Raw genomic sequence first — 18,515 nt, 5'->3', positions numbered from 1 at the left:
GTTTTCTCTTTCTCCAGCCGGAGTTCAGAAGAAAACTTCTCTTGGCTGACCACGTGAGCCACTTTGAGTTCCTCGTAGTCCTGCTGAAGGTCCTTCTTTTTCTTCCGTTTGATGGAACTCTGTACCTGAGAGCCAATCTTGGCAGAACTTAGAGTGTCTGCATCGGTGTAATTCTGCAGTCGCTCATATTCTTTCCGGACCTCTTTCTCTTTTTTAATAAAGATTTCTTTGAGGTTCTTCTGCTTTTCCAACTGGGCCTTGGTTTCTTGAAGCTCCTGCCACAGTTGGTCCGCTCGATGGTGCGCGTGGAACGACCTTCCCTTTTCTTCGTTGAGAAGGGCGTTCAACCTGTCGATCTCTTCATGGACCGACGGGCGCTCCATCCGGGCTCCCTGGTTCCTGCCTCGTCTCGGATTTGGTTGCCTCTGATAAGACATTTTCCAAAATTCTCTGTCAAAAACTTGTGCTACACTAAAACGATACTTCTCTGTGAAGAGGTTCAAGTGATATGAGCTCAAGACAAGAGCACTTGTATATATAGACAATGTTGGATGATGTCACGATGACATCACATGGCATCATGTGACATGATGGCAGCCTTTGATCCATGTGACATCATGATGATGTCACAGACACATGGCTCTTTGTTCTGTTGACTCCTCCTCCTGTGTGTTCCGTTTTTTGTTTGTTTATTTTCAAAATTACAATCTGTCTATTTTTGTTTGTTTATTTTTAAAATTACAATCTGTCTGTTTTTGTTTGTTTATTTTTAAAATTACAATCTGTCTTTTACTAAAATAACTTTCAAAAAATAGACTACAAACAACAACAATATGAACACAAATAACAAAGAATAATACTTTGGATAAAACTGTTTACAAGACGTAGTTTTAAGTAATTATACTTGATTAAGCAATAAGGATTAATCAAGGAATAACTTTCCTGAATGTGAGGCGGGTCTTAATACTCTAGGTTCATGAGACACACCTCCGTTCAGGAAATCCATTCCGTAGTTTGAAGCCAACCTTCAGAGCAGCTGGCAGGAAATCACATGTGGACGTTTCAACAGACACAGACATGCATCATGGATCGGAAATCTCTGCAGGTTGGATTAGAGAAATCCGATACGTACACGATGCTGGTATTGGAGGCCGATACCGGGTCGGATCGGCCCCTTCCATACTTCCTACCCAACCCTGGGCTGCAATGGGCAACCCCATAATTATGGCACTGTGTCTGTGTGTGTCTGTGTCTGGGGGGGGGGGGGTGCTTTCAGTTGGAAGCGTTTTTACTTTTCTTCCAACTGTCAGGCTTTCTGAGACCAAAGAAATGACGTGTTTTCTTATTCAAACCTCACACCACAGGAAAGGAAAGCTGTAACATCACTCAGCCAGGACCAAAACATCACCATTTTACCAGCTGATAAAGGAAGATGCACAGTGTCCTCAACACTTCTGATTACCGGGAAAAAATAACTACACTACTGAGCGACAGCAACACCTACGAGACCCTGAAGAGGGACCCAACCAGTGACTACAAAAATGAAGTCACAGATTACCTGCAAAAACTTGAAAAGGAGAAAACAATCAATCGATCTTTGTATTATAGATTGTACCCAGGGGAAGCCACTCCCTGTCTTTATGGACTTCCAAAAATACACAAAGAAGGAACACCACTCAGACCCATCGTCAGCAGCATGAACTCAGTGACATACAATATTGCTAAACATCTGGCTGGTATTTTAGCTCCTCTTGTTGGAAACACACCTCGTCAAATAAAGAACTCCATTGATTTTGCTAACAAAGTTCAACACTTGAAACTAACCCCAGGAGAAACCCTTGTATCGTATGATGTGACTTCTCTTTTCACATGCATACCCATCTCTGAAGCAGTAGAAACCGTCAGAAAACAACTTCTACAAGACAAGGACTTAATCAACAGGACCAACTTCACCCCAGACCAGATCTGCACCCTGTTGGACCTCTGCCTCTCCAACACTTATTTCAAGTTCAATGACAGTTTTTACAGACAGAAGCACGGCTGTGCCATGGGATCTCCAGTGTCACCCATTGTTGCCAATCTCTACATGGAGGAAGTGGAACAGAGAGCCCTACACTCCTATGAGGGAACAACGCCAAGCCATTGGTTCCGATATGTGGATGACACCTGGGTCAAAATCCAAGCCAAGGAAATAGAAGCGTTCACCAGACACATAAACTCGGTCGACAACAACATCAAGTTCACCAGAGAGGATGCAAACGACAACAAGCTGCCTTTTTTGGACGGTTCAGATGGAGAGAGAGGACAGCCTCAACATTGAAGTGTACAGGAAACCAACCCACACAGACCAGTATCTTCTGTTTGACTCCCACCATCTACTGGAACACAAACTCTCTGTCATCAGAACTTTACAACATCGGGCCCAACGCGTCCCCACAAAGACAGAAGGGAAGGAAAAGGAACTGAAACACATTCAAGAAGCTCTTCTAACATGTGGATATCCTAACTGGGCTTTTGTCAAGTCAGAGAGGAAATCTACAAAACACACCAATAAACAGAAAAAGGAGAACAACAGACGTAAAAACATCGTCATCCCTTATGTTGCTGGAGTATCAGAGAAATTCAGAAGGATCTTCAACAAACATAAGATCCCAGTACATTTCAAACCCAGCAGGACTCTCAGACAGAGGCTGGTCCACCCTAAGGACAAACACCCATACACAAACAGAGTGGTGTAGTGTATGTGGTCCAGTGCAGCGAGGACTGTCCAGACCTCTACATTGGAGAAACTAAACAGACTCTTCACAGACGCATGACTCAACACAGGAGAGCCACCTCCTCTGGACAAGATTCAGCTGTTCACCTCCACCTCATGGATAAGAGACACTCTTTGAGGACCAAAATGTGCACATTTTGGACCGAGAACACAGATGGTTTGAGAGGGGGGTGAAGGAAGCAATTTATGTAAAAAGAGAAAAGCTGTCTCTTAACAGAGGAGGAGGCCTCAGATTCCCACTTTCAAAAACATATAATGCAACTTTAAAACATATTCCCAGCCGGTTTTCACACCTGATGGGAACAGAGGGGCCTCGTCTGTGAATTAGAGGAACAAAGACCTACTGTTTAGGTGTTTAGGTGTGAACTGCCAATCTACACATATGTGTGTGTGTGTGTGTGTGTCTTATCTCACTCAGCCTTATAACCTGAATCTCTCACTCTCTGCTCTTTGAATTGAGAAAGCTCCTCGGATGAGGAGCGAAACGTCTTCTGTTACAAATAAAGTCCAGTTGTTTTTGTATTGAACGCTTTTTGAATTCATCATGTCCTGGATGACTGAGAATCTTCACCAGCAGAGTCACATATATATTTTTAGGATCACTAACTGATAAATTACACTAAATAATAAAACAAAATCAGTGATTAGTCTTTTTTTCACCCAATGTGAGCAGAGTCCTACCAGTGGTCCCTGAGGAACTCCATCCTGCATGTTTTAGTGGTTTCTCTGCTCTGACACAGCTGATCTGAATGAATGGGTGATTGACGCAGAGAAACAACTCACACATTCAGGATGGTGTTCCTGGAGGACCGTGGAGCCGCTGCTTTAGACCGTGGCTCAAAAAGATTCCCTTAAATGGAAAAGTATTTTTTTTAAATAGTGTTTTTAAAATATTTTGACTTGAAGTGAAAGTCAATACAGATGATTCAATAAATGTTTTTCTTTCAGCTGCTCCCTCCTGCAGGCGTCGCCACAGCGAGCGAACTTGCATTAAAAGATTTGGCAATGATTTTGCGGCAGAGGCCTTTCCTGACACAATGTGGGCTTGAACCAGCAGCCTCAGAATTATGAGGCCGATGCACTGACCACTGAGCTACCACAACCCCTGAAAGTACAAACTACAATAAACACTAAATGTCAAACGGAGCTTCTCAGCCGCTGGAGATCTAGTTCATCATTCAACATCTGCATCATCAGGAGCATTACGAAGCACGCCACTTGTGACCCTTTTAGCTTGCCATACCTCCACTTCTCTCTCCATTGCTGCCATGAAGTGACTTTTTTACAGTTACTAATGCACGTGTAAAAACCGTGCACCACATGCTCAAAAAGGATTTTTTAATAAAAAAAGGTACATTGTGACAGCTAAAGGTCCTCAGTGTGAAATGTTGCCAGGTGTGTGAATGACCGGAGAGCAGCTGAAACATGTGAGCTCCGTTTAGACTGAATGTGGGTCCACGCCTCACGTGCACAGAGCGAGCACATCAAATTGTGCACCGCGACACGCCGCGTACCGTTACGCACCGATCCACAGCCGGTTTGGTAAATTTAACAGACCTCTGGTCAGAAACTCAATGAGACCTTTTAAAACCTTCTGGGGCTTCGTTTTAAAGCCGTCGTCATCTGAACTGAGCCGTTACAGTTTCTAAGCTGTGGGCACTGCGAGCATGTTTAAATCAAGTTATAGAATTTGTGTTTGAAGGCAGACGTTCCTGCAGCTCACAGCTCCAAGAAGACAAACGCATATAATGAAAATCTAACAAGTGATGTCTTGAGCTTGAGAGATGCTTCTCTGTCGGTACAGCTCATGAGCGCTTCGAACAACGAGTAGAGAAATTCCATTTCCTGTGAAAATACAGTGAACGCTTGTTGCTGAAAAAACAGCTGAAATTAGCTAAACACATGCTGAAATGTAGCTGAAATGGAAGAACAAGTTTAAGTTAGCAGAAAGAACATATGCTGAATTAGTGTTAAATGAGCACAACAATTAGGAAACAAGCTAAAATTAGCAACAAAAAAATGCTGAAGAGGGAAAGAGAAGCTTAAAATTACCAGAAAGAAGTGGAGAGCACATTTTTTACAGAATTAGGCTGGAAGAAGTTTAAACAAGTGCAAAAAATGTGGAATTAACTGAAAAATCTAAAATTAGCATAAAAACAGCTCAATAGTAGCTTAAATAGCAGAAAAAGCTGAGACTTGCAGAAATGAGTTGAAAGGTGCAACCAAACTAGATTAAAAGCAAAAAATGAACTTTGTGGCTGAAGACGTTTCGCTTCAGAGAGAGAGGGTCAGTTATAAAACTAAGCTATGTAATACATATGGAGATAACTGGAAGGTGCAAAACAAGCTGGAATTAGCAGAACAAATCTGAAAGAAGCACAAAACAGCTGAAAGTAGCTGAAAACAGTTTGAATTTGCAGCAGGAAGCTGAAAGAAGCTGAAGCAGAACAAAATGTGACGGGAGCAGTAAAAGGATCTAAAGATGTGAAGGATGGAAAATGAGATGAGTTTTCTATGAGCACAAAATGTCAGAAAAGGCTAAATATTCCAAACAGCTAAAGTTACACCAGTACCAACAGCCACAGCAGGATTGTCCTGAAAGAGCTGAACGTTTTGATTCATGATTTGTTGAAACAGCTGAAAAATGTACAGAAGAAAAATGATCACAGCAAAGTGAACGCTTCATATTCACATGAAGAAGACGATTTAATTTAAAAATGATAAAAGCCATTATAATTTAGGAAGATTATAAGACATTAAAACGTAATGATTAAATATTTTCTTACAGTTGAGGAAAATCAAAAAGATCTGAAAACAAGTTTGTACTTGAGAAAATCCTCGTTTGTAAAAATGTGAACTTTCCCCTCTGGTCTGCAAAGAACCAAACTCTTTCAAGAAGTGAGAACGTTCCGGATTAAGAACAGAGTTGAGCTTTGAACGATAAACTGAGCCGTGTTCTGCTTAAACATTCATTCATACATTTATAATCTTGACTTGTCAGTTCTTCTCTTTAATAAAAATAAATAAAACTTGACTCGTCTCGTTTCCTTCTTGTAAAGTTAGAACAGTTAAATCTGTCCCCACTGGGCCACCGTAGATGATGTTCAATCAGAAAGTAAATCTCTCCTCTGAGAAGAACAGGAAGTCACTTTAGGTGTGAAATGTGTCAAATAATAAAACTTGTGAAACTTTAGTTAAAGACAAGAACTTTTCTGATGATCAGATAAAACCCACTCTAGAGAATCCTGCCAACAAAGAAAGTGAGAACTGTTTAAAACATTTAACGCTCAACGTCAGAGGAACGGCCTGAACGGGCTCAACATCTGGAGCCAGCGGTGCTGAAGCTCTGCAGGTGTCAGACCACGACCTGCACGGGGATGAAAGTCATCCGACCCGAAACGACACGTCGTCATCTAGACCTCAGCCTGGGGAACACTTGGACCGACTGGGGTCACATCTGGACCCTGGACAGGAAGAACTATTGATCAGAGCTGATTGATATCGATCAGTAATATTAAGAACAGTTTTATCTTTGAAATGCTTCAACATCTCTGGATTAAAACAAACATGTCTGCCATTTTCAGATGTTCTAGGGGAGAGTTGTGAAGAGTGAATATCTTACCTGCAGCTTGGGCTAATCTGAATAAAACCAGGTGAGTAGTTGCATCTAAGAACATCTATCAAATATTTAACACTCTGAACCTGAACATTTACATCACTGTCAAATTACACAGTTATTACATCTATTTAAAAATAAATCTTTATTTCTACAGGTTAGTCTCATTGAGCCTCGGGGACTCGTTTAGAGAGAGACGTGAATTAGAGCAAGAACAGATGAGGAACACACAATAAAAATAAAATAAAATAAAATGAATGTTACGAAACAGTCAAATTAAGGTGCCAGATAAAATAAGACCAAGAACATACTTGCTTAGATTTTTCTAAAGACCTCATCAAATGTTTAAAACAAATGTTTAAAAGACAGAATAGCAGCAGTAGCTAGCTGTAGCACTTCCTGTGCAGCCTGGGACACTTCCTGCATGAATAAAATATTTCTGCTACAGGAACAATATAAAATGTAAAAAAAGAAACTTGAGGTTGGAGCTGTTTGGAGACGGCAGCGATCCACAGGTTCTGTTCACACTAGCCGTTAGCTCATCAGTAGACGTGAACCTTCTCCGAGCTGCGATTCTTCTTATCGGAGACGTTCAGAAACCAACTTTATTTGTCAAGTCTGAGCCGCTTCATCACGATATCCCTCACAAGTTCATCTGTACAACCTTCAGCTTCGTCTTCCTCACGTTGAGGTGAATCTCTGAAACGGATCCGCACAGAAACCAGCAGCTGCTCCGGTTCAGAGCTCTCACAACGTTAAAGCTTCATGAAAAGCTTTCAGAAATTATTTTAAAGGAATTCTATCTACACACAAGAAATAATGAAATCTCATCCTGTGCATTAGATCGTAGAAGAACCAGAACTCTTGTTTTTTTTCTTTCAGCTGCTCCTCCGTCAGGCGTCGCCACAGAGAAGAATGTCCTTCTGACAACCACCGCGCTGCCACCGCCTCTGTGGAGCAGAGCTGCATCTGGGGCGCCCGGGGAGCAGACGGTGGCGGTTAAGAGCCTTGCTCAAGGGCCCAGGGTGGGGCGAATGAGGGCGGAGGCAGGTGTGGGTGTTTCATCTTTCCCACCCACATGTTGATGTTGTTGGTCCAGGGAGTTGAACCTTCCAATCGCAGGCCCACCTTCTCCAACCTCTACACCACCGCTCCCCTGGAATCTTCTGAGCTTCATTAAGATCCATTCCAGTGATTCGGTCAGAGTGAAGCAGCTCTGTTCAAGTCTCTTTGGGTGAACGTGTAGCAGGGTCAGAGTGAAGCAGCTCTGTTCAAGTCTCTTTGGGTGAACATGTAGCAGGGTCAGAGTGAAGCAGCTCTGTTCAAGTCTCTTTGGGTGAACATGTAGCAGGGTCAGAGTGAAGCAGCTCTGTTCACGTCTCTTTGGGTGAACGTGTAGCAGGGTCAGAGTGAAGCAGCAGAAGTTTTTCATTTTCTGAGCATTTTTAAAAATCCATCCGTTTCTTCTGGAAAGTTGAGGAACTGAAGCTCTTGTCCTCCAGCTTCTTCACCTCTGCTTCGTGTCTTTGCTCTACTGATTTGTGTCTTGGTGCAGACTTTTAATATCCACTCTTCTCTCCAAGCTTTCCTCCTCAGCTGCCTCCTCTCCGCCCTGCTCCTCCTGGTTGTGCTCTCGTTTCTCTCCATTAGCGCTGGTTCTCCTCAGCTCGCGGGACCTTTTCATCGAGTGGTTCGGCGTCCTGAGGGGGACATCGTATCTCATCGCCTCATTACTCTGCTGGCTGTGAGGGAGACCGGAGACAGGCGGGGGAGACAATTAGCCCCAGAAAGGCCCTGATTAGGAGTTTGTGGCCCATTACCTTCTCCTGCTCGCCCCCTTCCAAACGTCAGAGCCGAGGAGCACGGCTGCAGCCCTGAGGGGCCTCATTCTGCGCAGACGTGTTGAAAAGTTTGAAATAAAATAAGAAAATGAGCCAAAGAACAAGAGTGCTTAAAAAAGAGCCTGAAGTCCTTGAATTTAACTGAAACTCCAACTTCTGTTTGTGTTTTCTCACTGAAGATAAGAGCTGCCAAATTGGACTCACGGAGAAGCTTCACCACGTTTCACTGCTGAGGTGGAGCTCGTGAACCCACACCACATCTAAAAAGTTCAGTTTTGAATGTCCACAGGAACAGGCTTAACTTTTTTAGAGTTCTCTACCTGGATAATTGAGCAGCGTCAGGACAAACGACACGTAGCTGCAACAAAGGAAATTATTGTGATTTAAAACCCGAGTCATAAAATAATTCTCATGGTGAAAATGGGCATTTGACAAACGCAGATTAAATGATGAAAATAAAAGAAATGCATTTTAATCCCTCCTTTCATGACAGTGTTTTAATTCAAGATGGCTGCCACAGCCATATCTTGGAACATATATTGATGCTGGGAGCATGGATTATGGAGGACTCTCAGCTACTACCACACCAAATGTAAAATTCACTGAATTGTAGCCATAGGTTGTAGCGGCCATCTTGAATAATCAGTTGCACACATCACTGGAGTTATATTGAATTTTGTCTGGTGGTTATTGAGATGTTTTGCCAACAGGAAGGTGTATAAACACACTGGAGACACAAACTGTATGTTCCTAATAATGAGCCTTGTGGAACACCACCATTTATCCTCCTGAATTCTGCTTCTCTATTGTTGATTTTTTTTTTTTAAGTTTAAACTTGTTAACTTCCTGACAATAATTTGCACATTTAAACATGATGTTTGACCTTAGTTAAGGTCGTTTTATAATTGGACATGTTGCAGCTTGAAACAGAAACGGACCGACGAGAAGCTGATGAGACTAAACTTTAAATATTTCAGCTTCAACTCGTCGACTATGAAAAAAGTTAAAATTCATCACGTTTGTGTTTTAATTTCCAACTGGTTCAACTTTTCCAGTTCAACAGTCTGATAAATGCTGGGCCATTTTTCTGCACCAAACTTTTCAAACACTTCAAAGTTACACTTTTTATTTTTTATTTTAAACAGAATGCTAAACATTATGTTTGTGTTTAATGTGTGACGTTTTCTGTGTTCCACTGTGAATAAAACATTATGGGATTTGGAAATTACATTTTTATTTATGTTTTACACAATGACCCGACTTTTTTAGAAACGGGGTTCTTGTATCTTTGTGCAGTTTTTGATCATCGTCTCTTGTAGGAACACGTTCGGTTGCAGCAGAAATATTCTTCATACGAGGTTGAACATGTTGTGTGTAATTTCTAGACAAACAGCTGATAGAGACTCATGGCGACTGTGGGCAGAAACTTATCGTCCGGTTTAAAATCCACCATGATCCAAACGTGTTAATTTATTTTTGTTCTCCTTCCTGATCTGCAGCCGGAGGTTTCAGGAGACATTTCTAATAAAACGTAACCCCCCAGTTCTTGAACTCTCTCACAAACGTAGAGTTGAGCACGCAGCGTTCTCTTCGAGTTACACCTGCACTACAAACCATGTTAGATTATTTCTGCCTCCTTTGACGTTCATGTTCAACAGAACCGTCCAAACATTCTTCTAGAGGAAGCGGCCCGTCTGAGGTCCGGTTTGTCTCCAGGGATTAGACACGACAACACAAAGACGGGCTCAAGCAACTGAACAGTTTATCGAAGGATTTTCAGAGAAACGTGTAAAGTCTGTCAGATGAGAGATGACGAGGCCGTCAGTGGAAAAATGAGCCGTTCGTGTTGAAGCAGCCAGTTTGACCTCTCAGAGAGGATTATGGGATTTCAAGACGACCATGAAACGTGGACACGAGTTGGGCAACACAGGCAGACAGACACTAATTGGCTGTCAGGATATTACCAAAAGCCAATCAAAAATCTAATTAAGTGTGTGGGTTTGTATTTAGTCAGAGTGGAGTTGTCAGTGGAGGCACAGATAGAAATGATGATAATCCTTATCAGAGCACAAGAACTTATTAAACCGCAGCCCGGATGAAGACAACTGAGAGACGGAGTAACATCAGGAGCTGCAGGGTGGACAGCTTTGGCTTTTATATGACGTCAGAGTTTAATTCATCACTGAGGCCCAAATAAAGGAAATACAAACAGGTAAAAATGTGCAAAGGACCAGTTTACTCACCAAATGAAGCGAAACAGCTGCCAGGCATGAAACACCTACAGAAACAGAAACAAATGAACAGAACAACAACGATCCAACAACAAACACACAGTGAGTCTTCCTGTTGGTGAAGGACGCAGCTGCAGGACAATTAGACAATTAAAACAGGAGTGAAACAAGAACAAGATGCTAAACTCAACCAGGGAACAAGCTCTACAAAATAAAACAGGAAGTAAATCCAAACGGCTCACAGAACAAACGTGACATAAAATACAGAACATGGGTGGTCTTCGTGGGTCTTGGAGATCTTCAGGGTGTATTCAGAGCACTTTTCATCATGGTGGGTGGTGGAGCATGACCATGATGCTGGACCCACGTGGCTTGGTTGCTGAAAATTTGAAGAATCTGAAGGTTCCAGCACAAACATCACGAGGTCATGAAAACAGCCTGATGTTGTCCACTCTACATACAATGATCAGAGTCCCACATGCAGAAATATGTCCTCCTGGCTTCTTCTACACAACTTTTAACAAACAACTGTTCCTCTTGAGGCAGCACCGTGGATCAATTGGTTGAGCTGCTGCCTCTCAGTAAGAAAGTCGCTGGATCAAATCCTGGTTGGGGTCTTTCTGGGTGCAGTTTGCATGTTCTCTCCGTGCATGCGTGGGTTTTCTCCAGGTACTCCAGGTTCCTCCCACAGACCAAAAACATACAGGTTAGGCTGATTGGTAACTCTGAATTGTCCCTAGGTGAGAGAGACAGAGTGAATAGTTGTTTGTCTCATCTGTCTCTATGTGTCCCTGTGATGGACTGGAGACCTGTCCAGGTGTCTCCTCTCACAGTGACTGTTGGATATGGGCACCAGTGACCACTGCGACCCAAAAAAAATAAAAAAAAAAACAAGACATGGGTAAAGATGATTGATGGATGGATGAGTGGATGGATGTTCCTCTTGATTCACGCTTCACCAAAACACTTAAATCTGACCCAATGTGAGCAGCATAAAGCAACTTCCTGTTTTCAAGTGATGTCCTTCTTCTTCTTCTTCTTCTAGTATTGTTTTATGGCGGTTGGCAGACCAACTGTAAGGTGCATTACCGCCACCTACTGAGCTGGAGTGTGGGCAGAAGATATACAGGAGAGAAGAAAAAAAAAAAAAAAAAAAAAAAAAAAAAAAAAAAAAAAAAAAAAAAACAATAATAATAATAATAGTAATATTAAATAAAATAAAATAAAAATAGATAGATAAATAAATAAACAAAATAAATTAATAATAATATGTAAAATATATAAATAAATAATATTAATAATAATAATAATTCTGTGAAATAACTTCACATCTATATTTCATCTAAATTCTCTCCATTAAATTTGTTTTTTTCAAGAAAATAATAATTTGATCTTTGACTTTACCAGCATCACTACTAAAGATATCATTAATTGTAAATTTTATATTCATTTTAGTTATTTCTTTTTGGAAATGTCTTCTTTCTAATTCATATCCACAACATTCCATAAAAACATGTTTTACTGTTTCAGGGAGATTACAGTTATCACATAACCCCGTGGCATGTTTTCCTATTACTTTAAGAGAGCTATTGAGACCCGTATGTCCTATTCTGATTCGGGTCATTATTGTTTCTACTTTTCTGTTTCTTCCCGTTTTCTTTGTGCCTCCTACCTTTTTCTGAATGTTATACAAATGTCGTCCTGTATCAATTATGTCCCAATTATCCTGCCATATATTCGTAACATATCTATTTATTATCATTTTACACTCAGATTTACTTAATGGAATTTCATAGTTTACATTTTTAGATTTTACTGCCTGTTTAGCAAGAATGTCTGCACCTTCATTGCCTTCCACTCCCACATGTGCTGGAACCCAAACAAAATCTACAGATATTTCCCTCAAGTGAAGTTTATATAGAATGTGGTAAACCCTGTCAATTAGGTCTTGTCTTTCTGATTTACTTGATTTGATGCTTAATAAGACTGCCATATTATCCGATGCAATGACATATTTTTGACCATTATATTTTTCAATCCATTCTAAACCCATGATTATAGCTAATAATTCTACTGTGTATACTGTCAAGTTGTTTGTTGTTCTTTTCTTCATCTCTATATTTAGATTTGGGATGTACACTGCTGCTCCTGTTTGTCCTGATTCTGGATCTTTTGATCCATCTGTAAATACTATAATTTTATCCATATGTTGTTTATGAAAGAATTGTTGCACTAAGAAGTTTTCTGAAATATTTTTCCCTTTATTTTTGATTAATTTATGTAATGATAAATCGACAGAAGGATAAATATATAACCAATGATGGATACACGATTGATTAACTGTTGGACTTAATTCTATTTCATGCAACCCTGCATAGTGAGCTTTGATATTACCTATCCAGCCAAAACTATAAATATTTGTTTTTTGATGTTCCCAACATTCCTGTAATATATTATGAACTGGGTGTGTTTGGTCATGTCCTTTAATATTAATCCAGTATAGTAACATTTGTTTCAATCTTCTTATTCGTAAAGGCATTTCCCCCATTTCAACTTGTAGAGCTGAAACTGGTGATGTTCTAAATGCTCCACTGCATATTCTGAGTACTTTTGATTGTTCTATATCCAGAAGTTTTAAATGAGTTTCTGCTGCTGCCATATAGCTAATGCTGCCATAGTCCATTGTTGATCTCATAAGTGATTGATATATATTTACTAATGCTTCCCTACTTGCTCCCCATTCCCTTCCTGTTAAACAACGCAATAAATTATTAACATTTTTACATTTTATTTTTATTTTTTCTATATGTTGCTTCCATGTAAGTTTTTCATCAAAAATCATGCCTAAAAATCTTATATCCTTAACCTGTTCAAGGTTTTGACCATATAACTTTAAGGAGATAGACTTATGTTTTCTAGAGAAGCAGATAACTTGAGATTTTGTTGTTGAAAGTTTAAAACCCCAGTTATTGGACCATATTTCAACTTCATTGATTGCCTTTTGCATTTTATTTCTGAGATATTCTACATTACGACCACGAATCCATAAAGCTCCATCGTCCGCATATAAAGATTTACTGATTCCATGATCTATTTTATCAAATATGTCATTGATCATTATCAAAAATAATACTGGGCTACAAACACTACCTTGAGGAGTACCATTCTCCACAATATATTTACTTGAAAATTCCTTTCCCACTCGCACTTCTATTGTTCTTTCAAACAAAAAATTACTTATCCAATTAAATAGTTTTCCTTTTACCCCAAGTTTTTCCAGTTTTACTAATAAACCTTCTTTCCAAAGTGTATCATAAGCTTTTTCTATATCGAAAAAGACTGCAATAACTGATTCTTTGTTAGCTTGTGCTTTCCTTATCTCTGACTCGAGGCATAAAATAGAGTCCATTGCGTTTCTCCCTTTCCTGAATCCACTTTGATTTGGTGATAACAGATTATTAAATTCTAAATAACTATATAGCCTTTTAGTTATTATTTTTTCCATTGTTTTCCCCAATTGTGAATTCAAAGCAATGGGTCTATAGTTGGAAGGGTTTGAAGGATCTTTACCTGGTTTTAATATTGGTATTATTATTGAATTTTTCCATGAAGTTGGTATTTTACCACTATCCCAAATTAAATTAAACAAAATTAATATTGCTTTAATAGAATTTTCACCCATATGTTTTAACATATCGTAACAAATATTGTCTTTTCCAGGAGATGATTGATTAGTATTACTAAGCGCTCTTTTAAATTCAAATAAAGTAATAGGTAGATCCATCGTCCCTCCACTGACAGTTTTTTTGTTATCTATATTTGGATGGTTTTTTAATATATTGCTCCTCAACTCCCTAACATTTGCTGAAATATTGTCAGAACTATGTATTTTAACCAGTGTTTTAACTAATAATTCTGCTTTATCTAGATCAGTTATTGCAACAGTGTTTTCATTTTTAATTATTGGGATTTCATATTTCCTAGTTATTCCATTCATCTTCTTTATCATCCCCCACACATCTGATAATTTAGTTTCTCTCCCTATGGTAGAGCAATATTTTTGCCAGTATTCTCTTTTTGCTTTTCTTATTGTTCTCCTAACAATTGCTTGTTTCCTTTTATAAAATATTAACTTTTCAATTGTATGCTGAACTTTTAGTTGTTTAAATGCTTTATTCCTTTCTTTAATAGCTTTTTACAGTCCTCATCCCACCATGGAACATTCTTTTTAATTCTACTTCCTGTACTTTTAGGTATTGCTTTATTTGCATTCTGTATAAGTATTGTTGTTAATTTTTCATTAAATTCTTCAATATCTTTAATATCTTCTCTAATAATTTCTCCACATTTAATTTCAGTCAGATTTTGAAACTTGATCCAGTTTGCTTTATTAAATTGCCACCTAGGTACTCGAAATGTTTTTCCTTTAAGAACATCCAGTCCTATTTTAATGGTTATTGGATAATGATCACTACCAAGTGATGTTTTATTTATTACTTCCCACTGCGTAATTCCTGCAATGTTATTTGAGGTGACTGTTAAATCTATTGCTGTTTCTGTGTTCTTTGTAATATTATATCTGGTCCCTGTTCCATTATTTATGCACACCAGTCTGTTATCATCAATGAATTCCTCTACGTTTCTGCCATTTATGTCTGTGTGATCACTTCCCCAAAGATTATTGTGAGCATTAAAATCTCCACACCAAACAATTTTCCCCTGTTCCTGTCCTCTAACTATATTCAGTGTTTCAATAGTTAATTCTTTACATGGATTATAATAATTAATAATGATCATTTCATCCCTACCTGTCCATATTTTAATAGTAATGTATTCATGCTCTTTTCCTATATGGATTATACTGTAACCTATATTATTTTGTACAAGGATCATTATTCCTCCACCCCTTCCATTACCTCTATCTCTTCTGATGGCAGTGTACCCATGTAAAACAAAATCTAATTCTGGTTTTAACCAGGTTTCCTGAATACAGATGATATGTGGTTTTTCTTGTAGTTGTGATATGTAATGTTTAAAATCTTGACCATTTGAGATGAGACTTCTAGCGTTCCATTGAAATATGTTTATGACCATGTGGAAGTAGCACCTTCTGACTGAGTTGGTGTTACTCCTTTACCTATCATATTTTCTACAGCTTCCCAACCAAGGTCTTTAACATCTAGATATTTTTCTGCAGCCCTCACTATGATTTTAATCTTTTCAGTTTTCTTTACTGTCTGAGCTGAACAATTAATCACTTCCACCATAAACAGCACAAAATCCTTTTTGTTCACTATCATTGAATCATTAGGTATTTTAGAGCATCCATCACAAGTTTTTGGTTTTATATTTGGTGTCACTGTTGGTTTTGGCTTCTCTGGTTGATTTGGGATTCTTTTCACAGCTTCAGCATAAGTTATCCCTTGAGCGAGTTTCACTTTTTGGATTTCCTCTGCTCTTTTACTGTATTGACATCCACGGTAAGCAGAAGTGTGTTCTTCTCCACAGTTACAACATTTAATTTTTGCCTCTTTTTCACATTTCCCATATTCATGTTCACCTGCACATCTTCCACATCGTTGTTTTCCTTTACAGATTGCTGCTACATGTCCAAATTTCTGGCATTTAAAACACCTTAACGGAGGAGGAATGTATTGTTTCACATCATAGCTCATATAGCCTATGTAGACTTTACTTGGTAAACATTCACCTTCAAATTTAATCAAGACTGACAAGCTGTTACATCGTTCTCCATTTCTTGTTGTTTGCAGACGTTTAATTTCTTTCACTTTTGCTCCACGTATGTTTGCTTGAATTTCTTCATTTGAGATTTTTAAAGGGACTCCACTAATGACTCCTCTACCCATTTTTTTGTTTTCAACCAGACTGCTCTGAACTTTCTTTCCTTCCATTTTGTGAATCTTAATTGCCTTTCCTTGTTGAATGCTGTCTCTGCAATGAACAAAAAGTGCTCCGCTTCGTAAAACCTTAGCGCTAAGGACTTCACCTATTAGTTTATTTATTGTTTTGGTTAATTGTATTGGGTTCCATTCACCAAAAGATTCTCCCTCTTGATTTAATTTAATAATAACTTTATACTCATCTTTTGGTTTCTTAGTTACTAGTTCATTTTCCTCATCAATTTCTGGGTTAGAAATATCTTCAGCTGATGTCTGCTTTTTACGCTTTTTTCTGCTTTTTGAAGCAGCTAACTTACTCCAATCTTCTTCATTTCCGCCACTATTTTCTTCCATTTCATCAAACTCACTTCCTGATCCAGAACTTCCCTCTGCAACCTCCTGCCCATTCACAGCCCAGCCGCTGCCAACCGCCTTACCAAATTGCTGACTCATCTTTTCTCTCTCCGTCATCCATCCGCTCGCAATCTTCAAGTGATGTCCTGTGGGTGCTGCAGTTTAAGAAGTGTCCATAACTCACAGCTGGTGGAGGTTAAACTTTGATTGGCAGCACCATCGTCCTGCCGACATAAAGCCTGACGACGGTGACTGGCAGGTCGACAGATGAGGTCAGGCACACATTACCATGGATGATGGTCTGCAGACCACGCTGGAATCTAGAATTAGGAGCAGGCGGAAGAGAGCCCAGAGAGGTGGATGTACTGTATGCTTTAAAGAGAAGAGGAACAAAGGTCAAGAAGTACGACGGAGTCCAACAGTTGGTCTACAAAACCAACATTCAGCTAACTCAGTAAACAGGTACAGCAGCTGTGCAAACAGAAAGCACGAAGTACTTCATCCAACTGTTTCCTGACGTGAAACACAGACAGCTGATGTTTCAGGCAGACGTGTTCACAGCAGCAGGTTGATCCAGTCTTTGTGTTTGTGGGATGATCTGAAAACAGACAGTGGAGAGGAAACAGCAGCTCTGCATCTCCCTGGTGTGTTTTAAAGTTTCTGCTGCCGCTCAGCAACACTCCGTGAAACAGACGTCATTTTGTGGGATTTACAGCTCGCCACTCTGTTTCACGCTGATGTGACGAGCTCAGGCCGCAGCTCGGAGCCGTGCAAACATCTTCAACATTTACTGAGGAGCAGAAAGCCTCTGGGGCTCCTGCTGATATTCAGCGAGGAGGTGCATCCAGGTGGAACACGTTTCCCTTTTCTTTGTGACTCCTGAGGAGCACGGAGGAGATAAAGACGGACTAAAGCAGACAAGAGGAGGATTTTCAGCTCGCAGTAATCTAAAGCTGCTGTATCTGGATGTTTCTGAGCATGTGTGTAATATTCAGACATGCTGTGGTGAATGTTGTGTTGTACCAGTGACACCGAGTGGACGATCAGGGAACTCATTAAACACATGGTTCTGCTTCTAGTTTACAAAAACATCCAGTTCATCTGTACTTCAGATTCTTCATGTAGAATTATACATTACTGATAATGTTTAAAAGGATGGGGGAGATAAAGTCTCCATGTTTGCTGCAGCTTTGTGTTTTAAACTGGTTTCTCACTGGGATGTGGTTTGGAGACAAAGCTGCTGCGAAAACTTCAAGTTGAATCAAAAACTTCTTGAATCACGAGCAGCTGAACCTCCTGACGTGCAAACATTCAGCTTTCAATTCATGTTTCAATATGTTGGAAACATGACGGGTTAAAGTGACCCTCACCGTCAGGTGTCTCTGTGGGTGAGAGGAAAAAACAACAACAAACAAAAAAACATTTTGATGTAAACGCTGTAAATGTTTGGGAGAAATTATTAGAAAAAGTAGTTTAAACTAGACAAACGGCGTTTCAGGACATAATTCACTGTGAATTCTTTGCTGTAAGCTCCTGGAAAGCTAAAGCTGAAAGATAACAAAAGCTAAAAGTAGAAATAAACTGAAAGGAGCAATAAACAAATAAATAAATAAACTTGTATTTATTTTTAGTGTTTGGATCACTCTCAGTTACCACCACACCAAATTTTACCTCCAATTGCACACATCTTATATATATATATATATATATCTTTTTTGTTCCTCAGTATTGATATTGATTTTGGTGATATTATTTACATGAACGCTCCTACAAGAACCCTGCAGATGTTGGATGCTG

General features: G+C 39.5%; 1 pseudogene; it reads right to left on the bottom strand.

Annotated features, from left to right (window-relative positions):
- The window catches only part of LOC119420771, a 261,041-nt pseudogene that overhangs the window by 185,409 nt on the left and 57,117 nt on the right, over window positions 1-18,515 (bottom strand).

The sequence above is a fragment of the Nematolebias whitei genome, chromosome 14 (genome assembly GCF_014905685.2).
Source record: "Nematolebias whitei isolate Nwh7 chromosome 14, NemWhi1, whole genome shotgun sequence".
Lineage (NCBI taxonomy): Eukaryota > Metazoa > Chordata > Actinopteri > Cyprinodontiformes > Rivulidae > Nematolebias > Nematolebias whitei.
The sequence above is the reverse complement of the archived record's forward strand: the minus strand, read 5'-3'. Positions and strand labels throughout refer to the sequence as shown.